Source organism: Podarcis bocagei, assembly GCF_964188305.1.
Source record: "Podarcis bocagei genome assembly, chromosome: 8".
Classification (NCBI taxonomy): domain Eukaryota; kingdom Metazoa; phylum Chordata; class Lepidosauria; order Squamata; family Lacertidae; genus Podarcis; species Podarcis bocagei.
The window spans coordinates 32,454,699-32,475,180 of NC_138133.1; the positions used below are offsets into that span (position 1 = coordinate 32,454,699).

Genomic DNA, 20,482 nt, shown 5'->3' on the forward strand with positions numbered 1-20,482 from the left:
TTGACTGGTGAAAAAAATTGTCCTGAAAATAAGATCCTGGAAAATTCATTGGCTATACTGATAACTTCTTAGAGGTCTGGGAGTTCCCTTCCCTCCCCATACCAGAAAATCTGGATTGTAATAAGAAATATTGATTTGTGTATTCATATCTGTCAGATATTTGGTTGCATTCAGAGTAGAGTGTCACATTTCACTTCATCTTGTCTTGCCCCTCAGCGTCAAGAGTTTCCATCGTCACAAGAATCTAGACATGAATAGATCCTTTCTGAAAGGAGCAGTCTTGGGTTGGTAAGGGCTATTTCTTATAATAATTTTACGTTTGCCCCTTTGACTTGATACACATACACTGTGCATTTCAGGGAGGCAGTGGGCAGGCAGCAAGGAATTTCCCTTACGCAATTGTCCTTGTTCTTGCATCATGCAAAGGTGTTTGCCATTGTAAAAGGAAACCATTGTATTGAGGATGATTGGTTTCAAGGTGATATACTTAAATGTTCACAAATGCTCATAGATTATATGGATGCTTTCCATGCTATTGTAGACATTTCAGTTACTGCCCACCATTCATTCTAATCCTCCTTCTCCTATTTGCTCTACATATTAATTGTATCATGTTTTACCCCCTGTGCTCAAAATAGCTGTCTGTCTATGGTTGGTATGTGGCAACCAATCTGTGATGGGTCTGGAAGCCTTTCGCAAGGAATACCTCTGCTCACTCAGAGATATATTTACAGTATTTATTTACATACGTATTTACAAGGTACAGAACATAGCTTCATGCGTCCAAATCCTCGGTAGCAGATCCAGGAAGTGGGAGCCTTCGGCTCCTCCTCCAGCAGAGGAGCTTGGGAAGCCCCAATCGCCTCCTTTGTTCCCTACGTTTTAACCCTCTCCTGTCCTGTGCTGAAGGAATGGGCATCGAATCTCCCTCTGTCCCTGAACTGGTAGAGTGGTGTTGATATTCTCCAGCATCCGGGAGCATCCTCGCCTCTTGAGTTCCTTCCGCTTGCTTGTCCTCCTCTCCTTCTCCTGTCTTTTCTAAAGGCTCCTGTTCCTCCCCCTCCGTCAGCTCCGGGGCATTCCCTGGCAGCCCCATGACACAATCCAAATCCAAAGGAAGCTCCCAGTTTCAAATTTTTCTTGCTTCCAAGAATGGCTTGAAATTTATCACACATTTTGATCTGCAGTAATGTGTTGGTGTTTGTTGGTCTGGACAACATACTAAATGCAACCATAGTTCCTCCTTATTGCATGGAGTTCATATTCGTACCTTTGAAAACATGTATCTGGAAATACATTAACATTAACTCAGGCTGGCCCCACTGGCAATAGCATTCCATAGGCAGGGGGCCACAACCAAAAAGTCCTTCTACCTTGTTGCTACCCTCCAAATGTCTCTTTTGGTGGGCACCTGGAGGAAGGCCTCAGATGACCATAGTATCTGAGCATGTCATTGTTGAGAAAAGCATCCCATTAGGTAATGAGGTCCTAGGTCATATGGGGCTTTGTGGGTCAAACTCAGCACTTTGAATTGGGTGTAGAAATGTGTGGGAAACCAGTGTGACTGTGCCAGTACTGCTTTTATATGGTCAGACTGCTTAGTCAGACTGCTTAGTTCCTGTCTGTTGCATTTTTAGTTATTTATAAGATTTATTAACTGCTCTTCACCATGAAGTCCCAGGATACTTCCCAGTTACAAAACCTGGGAAGGGAGGGACCATTACTATTATAAAACAAGTGGAACTGAACAGTGTAAATTCAGCAAGAGGTAGCTCCCATAAGGCAAAATACCAGGGTGAAGAGATGTATTTACAAATACAAAGAATGGTGGACTGCTGTGTATTGATAGTTTCATAGGTCTGTTCGACCCACAGTAAAAAGGTAGCTTTGTCAGTGTCTTAGCAAAAATTCTTAATTGACTGGGTTTGCCTGAGTTCCTAGTAAAGCTTGCAACATGTGCAGAAGGACTTACTTCTGGTGAATTATTACTTTGGGAACAAGAATCGCCCATTGCCTGCCTGCCTGCCTGTCTCTCTGTTCCCGAGCTTGTTTCATTTCATTACATTCCAGCTAGACTAGGGGTTGTCAACCTTTTTATACCTACCACCCACTAATCCATCTTTCTTGATGGTAAAATTTCCTTACCGCCCACCAGTGCTCGATGGAAGGAGGATTCAGCTTGTGCCGTAGAAACCCCTACCGCCCACCTAGAATCCTGAAACACTCACTAGTGGGCAGTAGGGACCAGGTTGACAACCTCTGAGCTAGACCAATCTAGCATTTAGGGGTCACTGCATCAGAATCTTCCTATGAAAGCCAAAGCTGCCAGCACGAATACGCTCTACTGTCTTTTGCTAGATTGTGTGAAAGGCTCTCAGGGCATACTGTCCAACCTGCGTCTTTTTGCTTCTTTAGAGTTTAGTACAGCTGGTTCTGCTGGCCTCCCCCAGCCCTGGTATACCCTGTTCAGGAAGTCTAGAAAGCGGCAATGCCTAATCCCCATGAGGGAGCATAAAACTTCTAGGCCAGAATCTAGATGCTGTCACCAAAAGTCAAGAAACTGAGCTTTTATATATCTTGGTTGGGGGGGGGGTTAAAAACAAACAAGCAGAATTAACAGTTGCATTTCCTGTCAAGAGCCTGGAAACTAAAGGAGCCCTTACTGGGCTTGTTTGTGAATACAACACATTACATACATAAATACCTAGGCTGTTGTGTTTGTGGTAAACGTGTCTTCTTGAGTGACTGGTGTTGTAGTTGCAAAACTTTTATCCCCTCAGATATACCTTTGCCAATCCTATTTGTTATGAAGCCTAAAATGCAATGTTAGCAGATTAATGGCAATGTCTGTACAGAAACAGTGTATGATCATGGCTATGAATTAACTGGCCTGACAGGTGTGTAAAATATGACTTGGGTTATGTAGATCCTCTGTGTTTGTGTGTGTGTTGGTTCCGGTTACTCTGTCTGAAGAATCAGGTCATCTTGTGACATAAACTGGCACTGATTCTGTTCCTTAGTAATCCAGAAGGCAAGGACAGAACGGCTTCCCTCTGACTCCCAAGCAAAACTAATCACTTCCACTGCTGTTTTCTCAAGTTGACAGCGCCGCTCTCCTCTTCCAGATCACTAGGCTGATTTCAGAAAATATGTGTGTGTGTGTGTGTGTGTGTGTGTGTTCCTTTTACAACCTCCAGCCAAAAACGACCTCATGCAGATACTTTGGAAGGAGGGGGTAGGAGGGAGGGTGGTCTCTAGGCTTAGTCCACTGCGGTTCTGCTTTTTGAACATCTTCTACAACTGAACATCTTCTCAGTCTGGTTCATTGATTCCATTCTTGAATCATGAACGGATGCAGGGTAATTCACAATTGCTTTTTAAAGTGGCAAACTTGGAGGGGGTGGGTGGGCGGGCTTCGTATCTATTTCAGTTTGGCCGAAAGTGTTCTTCATGAAAGCATTCTGGATTTGGTGTGTGCCCATGTGAAAAAACCCTTAGAGCTTTTTACTTATGAGAGTTTTTTTTAAAAAAAGTCCCTTTCACAATTCATACCATGCATGAATTTTAATTCAGAAGAGAGATCTTATGTACAGTGCAACTGCTATATATTTTTATTTTTTCTTAAATGCCATTTTGCATCTTCTGTTATGTAATATTCCATCATGTGTGGAAAATCCCTTAAAGGGACCATTTTTAACTAGGCTCAGCTACTTGAATTACATCATGGTTAGACTAGCAAAACAAGGAACAAATAAATTCAAATCTGAACAGGGCATGATTAGTATTTTTTAAAAAAATAAATAAAAATAAAGAGATAAGACATAATACTTTCTCTATTTTGACTGGCTGAGTTCTGTGTTGCTATTTCTCCTTGTACATTGACTATATCTAAATTATCGGATAAATAATGAATGCTCTTCGTCTTCCTCTTACTATGAGCTGTGAAAAGAGTACAGGACTCTTACCAGACGTACAATGATATTATTTTACCATCCCTGCCCCTTTCCATGTCTGGGGTATTCAAACCATTTCTGCTTTAATGTGTGTAAGCTTAAGATTTTTCAATGGAAGGAATGTACAAATTATCCCACCGGTAGCTGCATTCTTGAATTATTTGAAACCTGATGTCTTTTTGACCATCTCGGTCACAATGAATGTTCTGAATGTTGAAAAACACCCAAGGTGAGACACACATACCACTATGATTTATGGAAGCACTGGATAGGTGATACAGTTCATTGCCTGTCCAGACTGTCAAAGAAATCTAGACCAAAAGCCCTGATTTGTTAGTGACATTGTATCCTAAAGCTTCCCACCCTAACCCCCGGAGGATGGAGGAAGGTGAGGGAAATGTTAAAGACAGCAGGCATGATGGGGGAGAAAAGTCAAATGACCCTGAAAGGGCATTAGGAGAAATGGGGTGGGTGCATGTTGGGCTGAAATAGTGAGAAACAAACAAAAATGTCATCCAGAATACATGTTTATGAAAGCAGATCCAGCTAGCTGTCTTCTCTCATACTATCACCTATGATATTCAAACATGTTTCTATGATTCTAGCTTTATCTATTGGGAATGCTTTGAGAACCTTTCCAGCAAAATAGCAATGTTTACAATTTGCTGATAAGATCATCTTGCAATGTTATCCTTCAAGGCTGCTCATATTAAGCATTTTATTGGATAAACACACAATGATCTACACAGAGGTTGTATGCTCAGTTGCACACAGAAGCACTAGTTCTATTAAGGATAATGATGATGATGATGATGATGATGATAGAAGAAGAAGAAACAGCTTTTGAATAAATACCCAGAGTTCAGTTAGTTTAGGATTTAGTTGGTATTTTCTATGCAATATGGGAGCTGGGCCATAAAGAAGGCTGATCGTCAAAGAATTGATGCTTTTGAATTATGGTGCTGGAGGAGACTCAAGAGTCCCATGGACTGCAAGATCAAACCTATCCATTCTGAAGGAAATCAGCCCTGTGTGCTCACTGGAAGAACAGATCCTGAAGCGGAGGCTCCAATACTTTGGCCACCTCATGAGAAGAGAAGACTCCCTGGAAAAGACCCTGATGTTGGGAAACGAGATGGTTGGACAGTGTTCTCGAAGCTCTTAACATGAGTTTGACCAAACTGCAGGAGGCAGTGGAAGACAGGAGTGCCTGGCGTGCTCTGGTCCATGGGCTCAGGAAGAGCTGGACATGACTAAACAACAAATACTCCATTTTTAATTTATTTATTTTTACATTGCTAACCAACCTGGGAGCTTCTGGGATTACACAATAAATATTTATTTGCTTTAGGTAAACTCCCAGGGCAGTTTACCTAATACAAACACAGTAAATCATTAAACTACAACAACATGTAAACAAATAAATAATCATGAAATGCAGATGATGAATAAAGGAGGTCAGGGTGGATCTCACAAATCCAAGGACCAACAAAATAAAAATCCTTCAATAACATACAGTAAAATCCTCAAATTAACCTATCACTGCAAACTTAATCCAGGAACATCTTATTGAGTTTGTAGAGTATTCATTACATGGACAGTGTTCCAAGTGCGAAACCATTATAGAGATTTGTTGTATTCCACTTATTCCAAAATATGCAAATAAATACTTATTTTAGTTAAAGGTAGAAAGTTTGAGACACTACAGAGTCTGTAATATAATGCTGTTTGTTTATGCTAGCCTCTGTCCAGAGAAAATTAGTTGCATCTAACTCCCATTGAAAGCAGAAGGACATATTCGTTGCAATTAATGCCAAAGCTGTCAGGAGCAGATAAGGACAACTTTCTCTGGATCCCCAACACGTTGGCCATTGCCCAGCCAAAGCTAGTTTGGACTAAGTCCTATGAAAAGGAAATGGGCCTCCACTTAATCGCAATCAACTTTTTCTGAATAGCGGCTACCCTTTAGAGTTGGGCTTCTGAGTGTCCCAAATAAGATGACAAACTTTATCAGCAACAAATAGCAACTGAAAGTCATGATCCAAAAAGCACAAGATTTCTATCCTCTTAAAAGCCAAAGGTGCTTTAAAGAGGTTCAATATGATATTTTCTTAATTTGCACAGACATTTTGGGAAAATGTGCTTTGCAGGCAGAAGATCCAAGGTTCAATTTCTGGCATCTCCAGATTGAGAAAGCCTCCTGTCTGAAACTATGAAAAAACCATTGCCCGTCAGTCCATGTAGACCAGGAGTAGATAAGTATTTTTCAGCCAGCACGTCACATTCTTTTGTGGGCAGCCCGGGGGGTGGGGCTTGCCAGCAGGTGGGTGGGACCAGAGGTAACAACAGGCAGAAGAACTGAAACAACTCTTACCTTCACTCAGTAGGTTACATTCCTGCCATGTAAGTCAGACATTTCAAGCAAGAAGCAGCATCTCAGTTCCAGTTAACATGCTAGGAAAAGCACTCAAGTAATGTGTGGAGGGATGTGGCCTGGGGAGACTCCCATGAGCTGGATACAGAAGCCTAGTGGGGCTCTTTCAGCCCCCAGGATGGAGGTTACCTACCCCCCAGTTCAGACAACACTGAACCAGATAGACCAGGAATCTGACTGTTTAAGATGCCTTCCTATGTTAGGAACCATAATATGTTGTGAAATTAGATCACAATCCACCCCATTCATATGGGTCTTTCCCATTTTTGTCCTAGGCAAAGGAGGAACCATTGATGAAGGAGAGCATGACAAATTAAGCACACACTGCATTTTAATTAGGTTTTTTTATTATATTAGAGTTGTCATCTCTGTAACACTTTAAGCATGCAACCAATGATCCAAGGGTCTTCATGTGTATCCATTCTATATAAAAGTTAGACGTTAGCAACAAAGGTTGCAATGTTGTCTTTTCATGGGCATACTAACTTTCTAAAAGGAGATAATTTAATTAGATGGATAATCATTCCCTACCCCTTGCAGTCTGCAGTGGTATAGTCACCTGCTGTTGACGAACAGGTTTCCCCCCCTCATCTGATGCCTGTGAGAACTAGGTTTCAGAGAGGAACTTGTTTACATGAATTTTCTAACTCCTGGTGGTGAAACCACATGCTTACTTATTAAGAGATGCTTTCCTAGTCCCTCTGCAGCCTGGTGCTGGCCTGCAAAGTTACAGATTAGGAAGTCCAGTATGCAGTAGTGATGTTATGCACCCTGTTTATCTCCAGGGAAGAAGAAAGGAAATGTTTGAAATGGTCCCCAACACACTATAACATGTGTACACGTTGCCTGCTTAAAACACAGCTGTGTCATTCTTTTTCTCAGTTAGGATCAAAGCTGGTTTAGAGGGAAATGCATCAAAATGCAGCATTTCATAAGCAACAACAGGATAGCTACCAGCTAGATATGGACTGCGGCTAATGCCATGTGTACACTGCTTCCCAAACCAGCACACTGCCTGCAGAGTAAATGGGAATGTATACACAGCCTTTTGGCATACTAAAAATATTTTGCCAGCTAAAATTGAGTATTTCTATGCCCCCTCCCAGTGAGCTCTTCTACATTTCCATTTGTTCTGTGCTTTCTAGCCAGAGGTACAAACCCCACTGTTTATTGCTGAATTGGAACAAATGGTAGGACAAAACACACCTCTTGGACCCATGAGTAGAAATCATGGGAGAAATGGAAGTGTGGAGAAGAACCAGACCAAATTAGTAGCAGTTAGGCGCCACTGAAATCAGTGTGTAATGTTACTGATTATTAACTTAGCAGTGCAACCTTATACATCTGTGCAGAAACAAGTCAAACACTCTCAGGTATTTACAGTCCCTATGTGTAGGTCTGTAGCCCAAGTTGCATTGACTTCTATGGGAACAAAGCATAACAAATTTGCTCTGGATCCAACACTACATGAATGAAGAAGAGCCTAAACATTTTTGTAGTGACTAAGCGCTTGCATACCTGCTGTCTTTGGAGTTTAAAAAAAAACAAATGAAACTCAGAATAAGTGAACTACAGGACTGAGGCCATAGGCTTTTAGTTTACAAATTGGTATTGGGCCAAATTGTTAAACTATTTTGCTACTGCATTTTCCAGTTAAATATGCTTTTGGCTGGAGATTTGAAGAGCAGGGAAACTCTGTTGTTTAATGATTCCTCCTTTGATGTTTATAGCTTCGAGTTGCTGTTTTGTTGTGCAGTGTTAATAATTGATTTGGTTTTATGTTTTTTGTATTTCATTGACCGTCAGCTGCTTTAGGAGTCACTGAGTGGTAAGGAAACTGTATAATGGCAGAAATAATAATAATAATAATAATAATAATAATAATAATAATAATAATAATAATTATTATTATTAATGGCAACAACATATACTTCCATGGCCTTAAAATGCAAATAATGCCTTATCACACCCATAGGTAAGAACCACACTGGGAAAGACCAAAGTCCAGCATTCCCAGATGTCTCTGGGAAGCCAAGCATGGCACTTAGAAGGGGTTTACTGCTTGAGCAATGTGCCACTGCTTACCTCCTCTGAAACAAAACAAAAAAAAACATTTATTATTATTATTATTATTATTATTATTATTATTATTATCATTATCATCATCATCATCATCATCATCATCATCACCACTATTGGTTTATTGGTTTATTGGTTAATCCAAATGAAGGATTGTGGATGGCATCCAGTGGTGACTCTCTGCTGACAGTAGGAATCCATCAACAAAACAAGCGGAGAGCAATTTTTGGCAATCATGCCCTGTAGCATCCCATGCCCCAACTCCTAAATCTTTTTTCTGGAGGGTCAGCTACCCTCTGGAAGAGATTTGAAAGTACACGGGGCACTGCAGGGAGGAGAGGGGACCATTGAAATCTGCTTCTAATAAAGTTGTTGAGGTTTTCTTTTCTTTTTTTGCAAATTCAAGACGTGTAAAGGGTAAAGGGACCCCTGACCATTAGGTCTAGTCAAGGACTACTCTGGGATTGCAGTGCTCATCTTGCTTTATTGGCCAAGGGAGCCGGCGTACAGCTTCTGGCGAACCAGAGCAGCGCATGGAAACGCCATTTACCTTCCCGCCGGAGCGGTACCTATTTATCTACTTGCACTTTGACGTGCTTTCGAACTGCTAGGTTGGCAGGAGCAGGGACTGAGCAACGGGAGCTCACCCCGTCACGGGGATTCGAACCGCCAACCTTTTGATCAGCAAGCCCTAGGCTCTGTGGTTTAGACCACAGCGCCAAGACGTGTATGGCAACCCTATTCTAACCCTCTTCTGCTGACAGATTCCTTCCGCAGAAAGTGGCATCATTGGGTGCCACCCCTTATCTTATCTGTTTTGTTATCTCTGCCCTTTGTAGATGGTTGTGTTTGGGGAAAGGAATTTCTGGAAGATTTGACTCTTCTGAAAAGGAATAGCTGTTCATCATTTTAAAAAAGAAAACAGGTGAGCCTCTTCCACCCTACATGTTTATAATCCCTACTAGTGGTAAGTGACTTTCATCCTTTGGGAGGTTCTGCTGCTTACCAACCAACTTTTGCTGCGTTCATTCCGTATTTAGACCTTTTGAGCCTTCTCCTCAAATTCCTGAAACGACACAATTTTAAGAAGTTAATTAGCTAGGCTAATGCTAAAATCTGTGCACTCATGATTTAATAAAGCAGGGAGAAATTTCAGTGCGGCTTAAAGGGGTGGAAATCAACATCGGATGAAAGATGCACTGAACTTGGGTTCTCATGCTATCCACCTTTCCCCCGATCATGGGTAAGAATTCCAATATATATACTTAAGATGCTACTCAATACAGTGATTGCATTTAAGGCATAAATTAGTTCATTATTAATATACAGTCGTTCGCAAAGTTGTACCATGCTTTCAGCACCTAATAAAGCAAGCACAGAAAAAGCTAAGAGCTTCTTTTGAGAAACAAATTTCTTAGAGATTAAGGAACACAATTTTCTCGCGCATGCATTAACATTTTAAGAGTGTAATCATGCAAAAGCAAATTTTCTGCATACATAAAAACCTCATGCTTAATAATCTTTACACGCTGCCTCAAGAGCTATTTCCAGATTAATTTAGGAAATATCACTGAAGTGCTAGACAGACTGCAGTGATATGTTCTCCCCTTCTGAGTACGGTTCATCTTCACTAATAAAACCTTCATCAAAGTGCATTGTCTTAATCTTTAAAAACAAACTCGACTTAATTCGAATCGTCTAATTGCAATATAAAACTGGAGCCTTTCTCTTTGGATGCCCTTCTCACCTGATTATATATGGGGAAAGCCTCCTAAACACCAGACCTTTGAAGTATAGGTTCTTATTTTTCTTCCATCAATCAAACAAGATGTGCTTTGTTACGTTGTTGTAGAATTCCGAAACTGCTATGATCTTCACAATGCAACAGGCAACAACCCTCCAGCCCAAAGTTTTAAGCACTTCTAAAGCAGAAGATCGGGAACTAAGGTCTCTGCTGGAGACAGCTATTGCCAGTTAGAATAAGCAACACAGGGCTAGGAGAACAACTAGTCTGACTTGGTATTAGGCAGCTTCAGTTATATCATAACTTCTACTTGATGGTGCCCGCCACCCAAAAAACAGGAAAAAGGCAATTGATTTATTTCTATTACTTTCTTCATGAAAATACCATGGCAGTAAAAAATCATTAGTGAGAATGTAACTCAGATACTCACTAAAACAGATAACCTTTTTTGAAGGTTCAACACAATTAAGTATAATAAAAACCATGGTGGTAAATCATGATTCTCACAGCAGGGAGAGTGTACATATGCAGTAGGACTGGGCGATACCTGGTTTTCAACATCGTGATATATCACCAGCTAAACATTGTGATATACTGATATATCACAATATCCGATATAAGGATGGAGCTATGTACAGACATTGGCTTTTTCTGCACACACACACACGCACGCGCGCACCCCCCCCCCCAATGATTCCTGATGTATTGCCAGGTCAAAAATTATGAAAACAGTATCACGGTTCAATATCACTTCAAACCGGTTTGGGACGATATATCGCCCAGTCTTAAGATGCAGTGAGGTTCCAGGTTTGTATTTCTAAAAAGCAACCACCCATTAGCACCACATGCTCAGCCACCTTTAAACTACTCTTGACTGTGTGTAGCATAGCTTCCTCCCTGCATATCTAGTAATATGAGGGAATTAACCTGTTCAGACCTATTACAGTTTAGAGTAAATGTTCAGGTTAGACAAGGGAAGATATTAAGTGTTTGGGAGACGTGAAATAAATAAAAAAACCACAATACACACAAACACTCGTATAAGCCTACTTCGTTCTCCATAACTGATCTCCCCACCCTATTAAAGCACTATAAAAGCTCATGTATGAGCCTAGGAGCCCTCTAAATTTACATAGCACATCAGAATTCTTAGAATCAGTTGGAAGGGACCACGTGGATCATCTAGTCCAACTCCCTGCAGTGCAGGAATCTTTCACCCAACATGGGGTTCAAACTCATGACCCTGAGTCTCATGCTTTACCAACTGAGCTAAGAGGCCTGACCAGGACCACAATTTGCCTCTTCTGGTCTGATTGGAGCCCTGAACAGGACCTCCCCTCTTCACAGCATTGTGCTGGAGGCCCCACTTGTCAATGAAATAAATTTGCTTGTAGCAGCAATGTTACTATGATGTTGGCAAAGATAGTCAGGATTAGAGTACCACAGTGATCTTTCTGATTCGTGAGCCTACTGAACACCCCATCTTGAACACAACAGCTCCGACTGTGGCGTGACATGGCCCCAAGGCTCAGAAAGCATGACAGCCCACAGGGCTTATAATTTGTGGCCTAACAGTTTTGTGTGCCTGACATTAGTGACCTTTCCATTTATTGCCTTTCACTGGCCACATTCCAGTGAAGGCTTGTCAGCAAGAGCAGTGATCTTCTGGCAGTGAATGCCAGAAATATGGTCCCTTTTTAAATTAAGGGGAGGACACTGCCTTTTATTTTAGAGTGGAGTGCTGTGGTGGCACTTGTGACAACCCTCCAGATGTGGAACTACAAATCCCATCAGCCCCAGCCAGCAACAGGGATGATCAGAATCGCAGTCCAGCAACATCCAAAGGGAGACAGACTGCCCATTCCTTGTGCAGTGGTGGGCTGCCAAAAAGCACAAAAACACACACAGTTTTAACAACGGGAAATGGCGTCTAAACATTTCACATCTCCTCCTTCCGCAGTATCTTTTCTCCATATGGAATTCCAGACACAGGTTAACATTATTGGATTCAATATTCCGAAATGACTTCACTGGAGTGTTGTATGTTTCATCTTTATTGGTTTCTAGAGCTGACTTAAATTGTGCAGTTTACACAAAACAAGCAAAATCCATCCCCTGGAAGCAGGAGAGGAGAGGACAAAAATTAAGGCTACAGAACTTTGTTTCCTTTGGCCAATGGGAAAAATTATCAGGATGGATTAGGTGGACATAATTTGGGGCAATAGCTTGCAGTTTTTACTGACGTTTTTATTGCTGGTGTATAGAATTTAGAATTAATCAGATACACTGTTATTTCTCTCTTTCACTCTCTTCCTCCCAAATGAACATGGGAAGGGCCAAATTTCTTTCAATCGCTGAAATTTAGCGTGCAACTGAAAAACAATGTCAAGGCTAGAGGCACCGCAGGCGAGCTGCTAATGTGGGAACAAAAGGGAATTTGGCCAGTTTAATTGCAAACGATGGTGGAGCTTTCCCAGAGATGGCTTAAGCCCAACTGGCCCTTTCCACCCCCAGAGCTACAGTATATATGCCTTTCAAGGATTTGCGGTCTGGCATAATCAAGACAGAGTAAACTTACATTCCTAGAAAGGAAAGAAATATAATTAACCAACACAACAAGGTTAGGCAGTATAATGCCCTAGGTTAAAATAACACCGCAGTTAAGAAGTGCTCAGTAAGCAATCAAAATCTATAGTGCACTGGTCTGTGATGATCCAGGGAAGGAACTCAGAGAACTTCCAGTACATTATTATCTTTTAGGTACCCTGTAGAGATGGTTGTTCCTGAAAATATGAATAAAAAAGGATTTGGGGCCAGGGAGGGGTGTGTGTTTTAGCATGTTTTAATACTTCCTCCTGCAGGGTTTTTTCTCTCTGTGTGTCTCTGTGTCACTTACCATTTTCTTTAGTACTATAAATCAAGGCTTCTTGTTTATGAAAAAAGAGTAAAAGATGTGGTTGTTCTAGAAGTAAAGAGATTGAAAAGAGCAAATATGCTATGGTCCTCACATGGACACTCTTAAAAGCACCATGTGGTAGCTGTTAACAACACAGTGACCACACTATGCAAATTCCCTACCAAGCGAGCAATGTATATAGGGAAAGGTGTGCAATTGAGAAACCTAAGCAAGAGAGCAGAATGTTGAGCCAAGAATCAGATCCCTGCACAGAGCTAAGCCTTTTATGCTGCACCAACTTACCTGCTTCTCTCTGAAAAGGATTTGGTCTCAGTGACCCATGCCTGAGTAATGTCACACCTACCACTGCAATGCACTCCATGAGCTCTCATCAACACTTTTGTTTGTCCTGCCACTTTGCCCAGGGGAAACCTGCTCCTTACTGCTGAATTGGAACAAATGTCCATCGGGTTTTCCACAAACTGACATTTGTTCCGATTCAGCAGTAAAGGGCAGGTTTTTCCATAGAATGCAGTGGGGATAATGGAAAACCACTCAGCCATGCTTTCTGAGCGTGGGACAAGCAAAGTGTGGATGAACCTGTTAAATGGTGGGTCTTCCAATACATAACAGAACCTACGCTGGAAAGCCTTGAGGAAGCAGTTTAGAAGATACCACTAGTGCAAAATTGTCTCCTGACAGGCCTGGGCTGGGCACAAGGAGCACAGTACTCCCAGGGAACACAGGAGGTTGCATTATTAAGAGATCAAACTATTCATCTTTCTAGCCTAGTAATATCTACCCCATAGAGGCTCTCCAGGATCTCAGCCAGAAGGATGTTTGACTTCCTAGCATATTTGCAAGGATAACATGTAAAGTGGATCATATTCCGGGAGAATTCCCCCTTTTTGAATAAACTGCAGTTTAATGGCCAGTATTTCTCTCTTGGATAAAACAAGTCTCGGGCAGACATGCAACTCATAATACAATCATAGAATTTTCTGCTGCACAACTGACATTCTAAATCGCATGGGGAAACTCTACACATAGAAGAGTTCCCTGCTTCAGACTTCCACCCTCCATTGGTTGGCAGGCGATTGGGGGTGGGTGGGAAAATTTTAGCACACTCGTCCCCACTCTCTGTGCTAGCTTGTAGGTGTCACATGCAAGCAGAGCAGTCAAGTAGGGCTTAGGAGGGATCATGTTTCTGACCTTCACTTCTTAAACTGCTGCTGAGCTGGTAATGATTTGATTCATTTTTGAGACTTGAGGAAACAGCTAATACCAAACACAGTATTAATATCAGACTTTTGAAAGTACCCAGTAGCGATTCCCAAAAACATTTGGGGGTATGGGGAACCCTGCTTGATCTGGCCAAAGGCCCATCTGTCTCAGTTGTGTTGTTACTGTGGCCAACCAGATGCCTTAGGGGAAGCCTGAAAGCAGGAGTTTGGTGCAATGGCACTCTTGTAAGAGTGGAACGATCTCCTTTGGGAGGTTGTGGACTCTCCTTCCTTGGAGGTTTTTAAGCGTGGCCATCTGTCATGGATGCTGTAGCTGAGATTCCTGCATTGCAGGGGGTTGGACTAGATGACCCTTAGGGTCCCTTCCAACTCTACAATTCTATGGTTCCCAGGAACTGGTATTCATAGGAATAGTGCTCAACTCAGAAATCAAGTCCCTGAGTCAGTTACATAGCACAGCACTTGTCCTAGGTGTTCAAAAGGTTCTTCACACATGAAATCCAATTCAGACTTTACCTTGGTCTAGCTCCGAGCTTCTCCAGCGTTTCCCCTGCCGTCTTCATAAGGGCTCCTCCAGTCACTTCACTTTGTCCTATCAATAATAAATGGCCCACAGTGAGAAATCATATCAAACTTAAAAGGAGGAAGGGGAAACAGACACTTCAGTGTAAAACAGAGCTTTAAAATCCTGCTCACGTATAAACAATAGGAGCATAATGAAAATATGCCTGCTGAGGCATCTGGTTATTGCCGTTGTAATAACACCATTCATAACAAAACAAAACAAAAAAGAGGGCAGCATGCCACACAAAAGAAAGGCAAAATTAAAATTTGAAAAATACAGTACGGCTCCTACTGCCAGACCCATCGAGCTGAGACCACACACCTGAGAGTCAATTACAGAATTCTTACAGACCTGTCACAGGCTGCGCTCACTGTGGGGAAATGACAAATGATTGTTTGCCACAGGTTGAACCATCTACAACATTGGCATCAAGCAACATTGTCATTAACCTCCCCTCTTTCTATGCGCCGATCCTACAGCAGATAATGTAGGGGACCTTGGACAACTGGATATTGAAACCCAATAATACTAGATAGAACATAGGGTGGTCAAAGAGGTTGAATGGTGGGAGAAGTTATGAAAGGAAGCCGTTCTTCACACAGCACATAGACTGGAACTTGATGGCTCAAGGTGCAGCAAAGGCCACCAACTTGGACAGCTTTAAAAGATGCAACAAATTCATGGAAGATAAGGCTATCCATGGCTGCTAGCCATGTTGGTCATATATTTTCTCCAGCATCAGAAGCAAAATGCTATGGGTTATCAGCTGCTAAAGAGCTTTCATGCCCTTCTTCAGGCTTCCAACAGGCATCTGGTTGGCCACTGTGGTAAACAGGATGCTATGTAGACTAGATATGCCTTTGCTCCTCTCTCATAAAGGTAAAGGGACCCCTGACCATTAGGTCCAGTCGTGACCGACTCTGGGGTTGCGGCACTCATCTCGCTTTATTGGCCGAGGGACCTTCCTCTCTCATAGGCAGCCTCATATGCTAAGCTGAGGAAACAACAGCACTTGTTCTATTGACTGGATGTGTGTACAACGAATGTACAGTACTTAGGCAGGGGGAGAATGGGATCCCAGCAACAAGTTGTGTCCCTTGACCTTTTTTGCATGGTTCCTATGTACATTCAAGCAGTATGTCAGACAGGAACCCACCTGCATATACCAGAACCTATGGACATACAGTTTTTTATGTACAAAGGTATATCCATAGACTAAGTCAGGGCTTGTCGGCATGATCCCATTTCCCCCATTTGTGTTCAGTTGTGCTAACGTTTGCAATTAAATTATCTAAATTATCAATGGGAGTATATGTATGAAGAAGATCAATTGTGCTAAGGCTAGTTCTTGCACTGTTTTTCTTCTCCATACCCAAGGAAGCTGACCTTGGCTGTGTGCACATCACAGCTGGCCTGGACTAGACATGCCCTAATAAGCTAGCGTTCCAAAAAGAAGTATATTTGTTATGAAATAAATTATAAGAAACTTCCATGCACAACTCCCTGCCCTCCGCCGCCCACATGTAAAAGTCTGTCCTATTAAGCAGAGGCTTGTAAAGGAATGAGTGGCTTAAGGGGGGAAAATCCCCAGTGGCTGCTATGCTTTCTATAAATGCTATTATAGATAAAATAAAAATAATCAATCACTCTCTCAAACTGAAATGAAACAAGACTGACAATTTGGAACAGTGCTCAGTATTGTTACCCAGAAAAGTAAAGGTAAGTCACATGGCACATGCAGTTGTAGTGCCAGTTTCCTCTTAAAGCCAGCCAAGGGACCTTGCAAACCAGTTGCTGGCTCCCGGTCTCCTATAAGAAGTTACAAGGGGACTAGTGTTTGGGTCTGCACCAACCCTTAGCTTTTGCAAACATTTACCTTGACATCACTACTCATGAAAACATACTAAGCAAAGCTCTGTTTTGGAAATTAGGAACATTTTCCCCCTAAAGAAAATATGATTAAGACTCCAGTCCAAAATATGTTAAATTGGAATGCTGCTGAAATCAATTAGACTTGATTTAGGGGAAATGTAGTTAGGACCAGGCTACAACTTGGCTTAAATATTACTTTAATAATACTTTACTAGAATTACAACTTTAATAAATACTTTACTTGAATAAAAAAGAATAATGTGTATCAATGGTTTGCACAGTTGCTATCAATGATCTATTCTGAGTTACACTACAGTTTCTGTGACTATGTAGTTCATACAGGGCTGTCTCCATGTGGGCTCCACCTTGGCAAAGTGTTCTCTGGTGGATCCCTTTCTCTGATGAAATCCCACCCACTCCCCTATCCCACAGTGAGTTTACCTAGCAACAGCTGTCAAAGGAGCCCATCTTCTCACCCGAAATGTTTCAACATCTATACAAAGCCACTGGGTGAAACTGTAAATAGCGTTAGGGCTGGGTGTAAGGCATAGGCAAACTCCGGCCCTCCAGATATTTGGGACTACAATTCCCATCATCCTTGACCACTGGTCCTGTTAGCTAGAGATGATGGGAATTGTAGTCCCAAACATCTGGAGGGCCGGAGTTTTCCTATGCCTGGTATAAATCAATATGCATACAGAATGATAGGATTGGAAGGGATTCCAAGGATCACCTAGTCCAACCTCCTGCAATACAGGAATCTCAAGTAAAGCATCCATGACAGATGACCATGGATGGACAGATGACCAGCATCACATAGCACAGATACATGAAAAAAGTAGAGAAACGCGGCTTGTTTGTCTGCTTGAGTAGGGAGTTTCCAACTTATGTTGGAAGCAATGGGGTTTTTTTATCGGAGGGAGGGAGGGAAGGAAGGAGGGATGGGGGCTCAGTGCTGCTCATGGCACCCTTGACCATCACCCCAGGGTGCCATGGTACACTGGTTGAAAACCACTGCCCTAAAGAATGAAAGCATTTCTCCATGAAGAGTAAATAATAATGATGATGATGATGATATAGGATCCTCAATATTTTAGAGTGTTGTGAGCTTCTGCTAGTAAAGTAGGGCTCCCCCCCTTCCTCCCCGTGCCCCCCAAAACTGGCTCTAGGGCAGTTGGGAGAACCCCCAGAACAGCATATGGGGGAAGAAGAGGGGGACTGTTCCATTTGGCAAGCGGAAAAAAAAGCTTGCCCTGATGGAACGACTGACATAGCACAACATTGAACTCCTTCCCCTGTATGCTTTTAATATCCTGATGCATGTCCACATGAACCACAAATGTCAAAAGGATATTAATTTAATCTCACTCCTTTTTTTAAAAAAAAATACGACTTGTGTATTATATTAGACCCATTAATTCAGTTAACTTGTGAATCCTTGGAAATATATTTTTGTTATTTGGAACATATGCTCAACTTAAATTACTTGCAGAAATTCCAGTTTTACACATGATAAACTAGTTGAGTGGGAAGTGAAATGCTTAAAAAAAAACAGCTGACACCCTGATCTTAAGCATCTGCATTGGCACATCCGTCAATCCCTAGACCAGCCTTCCTCAACATTGCATCTTCCAGATACTTTGAACTACAACTCCCATCAGCCCAGTCAGCATGGCCAATGGCCAGGTATGATGGCACATGTAGTATGACATATCTGAAGCACACCAGGTTGGGGAAGCCTGTCCTAGAGCCTTCTGTCCTGGATAATTATCAGCCAGTTTCTACTGTCCCTTTCTCTGTGTGCAAGATGTTTAAGCAAATGGTAGGTTCTTGGATAGTATGGATGCATTCCAGTTGGGAAGACGGCTTTGTTCGGGGACTGAATCTGCACTGGCAGATGACCTGCACTGGAAACTGCATAGGGGGAGCGTGGCATCGTCATTTCTGCAGGATCGCTCTGTGTCTTTCAATGCCACCTACTATGGTAACCTCTGGATTCTCTACCTGGGTTACAGATGGTTTTGTGACGGCTTCAGCACTATTTGAAAGGCAAGTTCCAGAAGGTGGTGCTGGGGGGCCACTGCTCAGCCCCTTAGCCTTTGGTCTATGGGTCCTATGGAACTCCCGTTTTGTCCCCTGTGCTCGTTATAGCTACATTAAACCCACTGGCAATGGCCACTTAAAAGTATGGAGCACAAGCTTACCCAGGAAAGCAGTCTGAGGAACTAAGGGGAATCAAAGCCACAAGAGACAGTGTTTTAGGCCATGGGTAGGCAAACCTGGGGTCCAGCCCAATCGCCTTCTAAATCTGGCCCATGGACGGGAATCAGTGTGTTTTTACATGAGTAGAATGTGTCCTTTTATTTAAAATGCATCTCAGGGTTATTTGTGGGGCCTGCCTGGTGTTTTTACATGAATAGAATGTGTCATTTTATTTAAAATGCATCTCTGGGTTATTTGTGGGGCATAGGAATTCATTCATTTTTTCCCCAAAAAATATAATCAGGGCCCCCACAAGGTCTAAGGGACAGTGGACCGGCCCCCTGCTGAAAAATTTGCTGACCCCTGTTTTAGGCTTTACTGACAAATTTAAAGCAAACTCAACATTGGGGTGAAATGGCATCAATATCAGATTGCTGATCGTCTAATAAAAATATGTAACTTTGTCCCTAAGCTCAGCCTCCTTATGTGGTGTGAGGTGGTGTGCCTCTGAATAGCAGTCGTGGGAGAACATAAATGCAGATAGCTGTGTTGCGTTCATGCCCTGCTTATGAGCTTCCTATAGGCATCCGATTGTCTACCATGAGAACAAGATGCTAGGGTAGGGGAGGTCTTTTGCTTGATGCAGTAGGTTCTCAACAACCGGCAAGGAGTGTAGCTCAGAGGCCGAGCATCTGTCTTATATGCCAGACAAACAAAAAGCAGATCCCACAAGCCTGAAGAGCTACTATTCCTGATACGGATTATGGAAACAAGCCAATCCCGTGCCTCCGCAGCCACATTCTGTCCATCCAATCACTGCTCCAGAGGTGCGTAGGACCAGGCACAATGCCCTCCTCTACTGGTGCAATGCCACAAATAAGCGTTCGGGTGCTAGCCATCACAAAGAAGCTCAAGACCTAGTACCAGAATGTCAAGCACTGAAAGTGTTAAGGGCAGGCGTGCGTCCCTGAAACTCACTGGGGAGGAGGTGGAGCCTTTGAGAGTTCTGATATGTGATATTCTAAGGACCATTTGAGCATCCCAGCCACTGCAGTCCAACTCTGAATGCTGTTTTTTTTTCCTAGTACCTGCCTCATGAGGAAAATGGCTCACTTGTCAGGGACTGCAGCGCAAGCAACTGTTTGCACTGCGGCAATTCAAGTAATTCTGTAAGTTTGCTTTTTTTCCTGCTAGTAACAGCCTGCAAGGAACTCTTCCGAATCCATTGCCAAACGCAGAATGCAATAAAGGGTTAAATGATACACCAATTAAACACAGCAGCTATATAAACATGGAAATTTATATCTGAATCCGATTGGATTGCACAAATTACTGAAGACCACATATTTTCACGCAATGATGTGGACTTTTGGTAGGCAGCAGCCTTAAATGGCTTGTGAGTGGTGCTGACCATACCTTTCAAATATACAGTGGTACAATGCAAAAATTTTGTCAAACTTTCAGCTAAAACTCTGTGGAAGCTAAAAATGCAA

The 20,482-nt window shown here is 42.3% G+C and overlaps 1 long non-coding RNA gene across 5 annotated transcripts in view; it reads right to left on the reverse strand.

The window, feature by feature from the left end:
* Positions 1–20,482, reverse strand: part of LOC308593936 — a 95,731-nt gene that overhangs the window by 56,642 nt on the left and 18,607 nt on the right. For 4 of the 5 annotated variants that reach the window (XR_014011106.1, XR_014011107.1, XR_014011108.1 and 1 more), the window contains exons 2-3: positions 14,867–14,942; positions 9,473–9,532 (exon numbers count right to left, since the gene is read on the reverse strand). This is a non-coding gene — a long non-coding RNA (uncharacterized lncRNA). Of the gene's footprint in view, positions 1–5,218; positions 8,478–9,472; positions 9,533–14,866; positions 14,943–20,482 lie in introns of those variants that run through there. The other variant, XR_014011110.1, reaches the window with a different exon arrangement.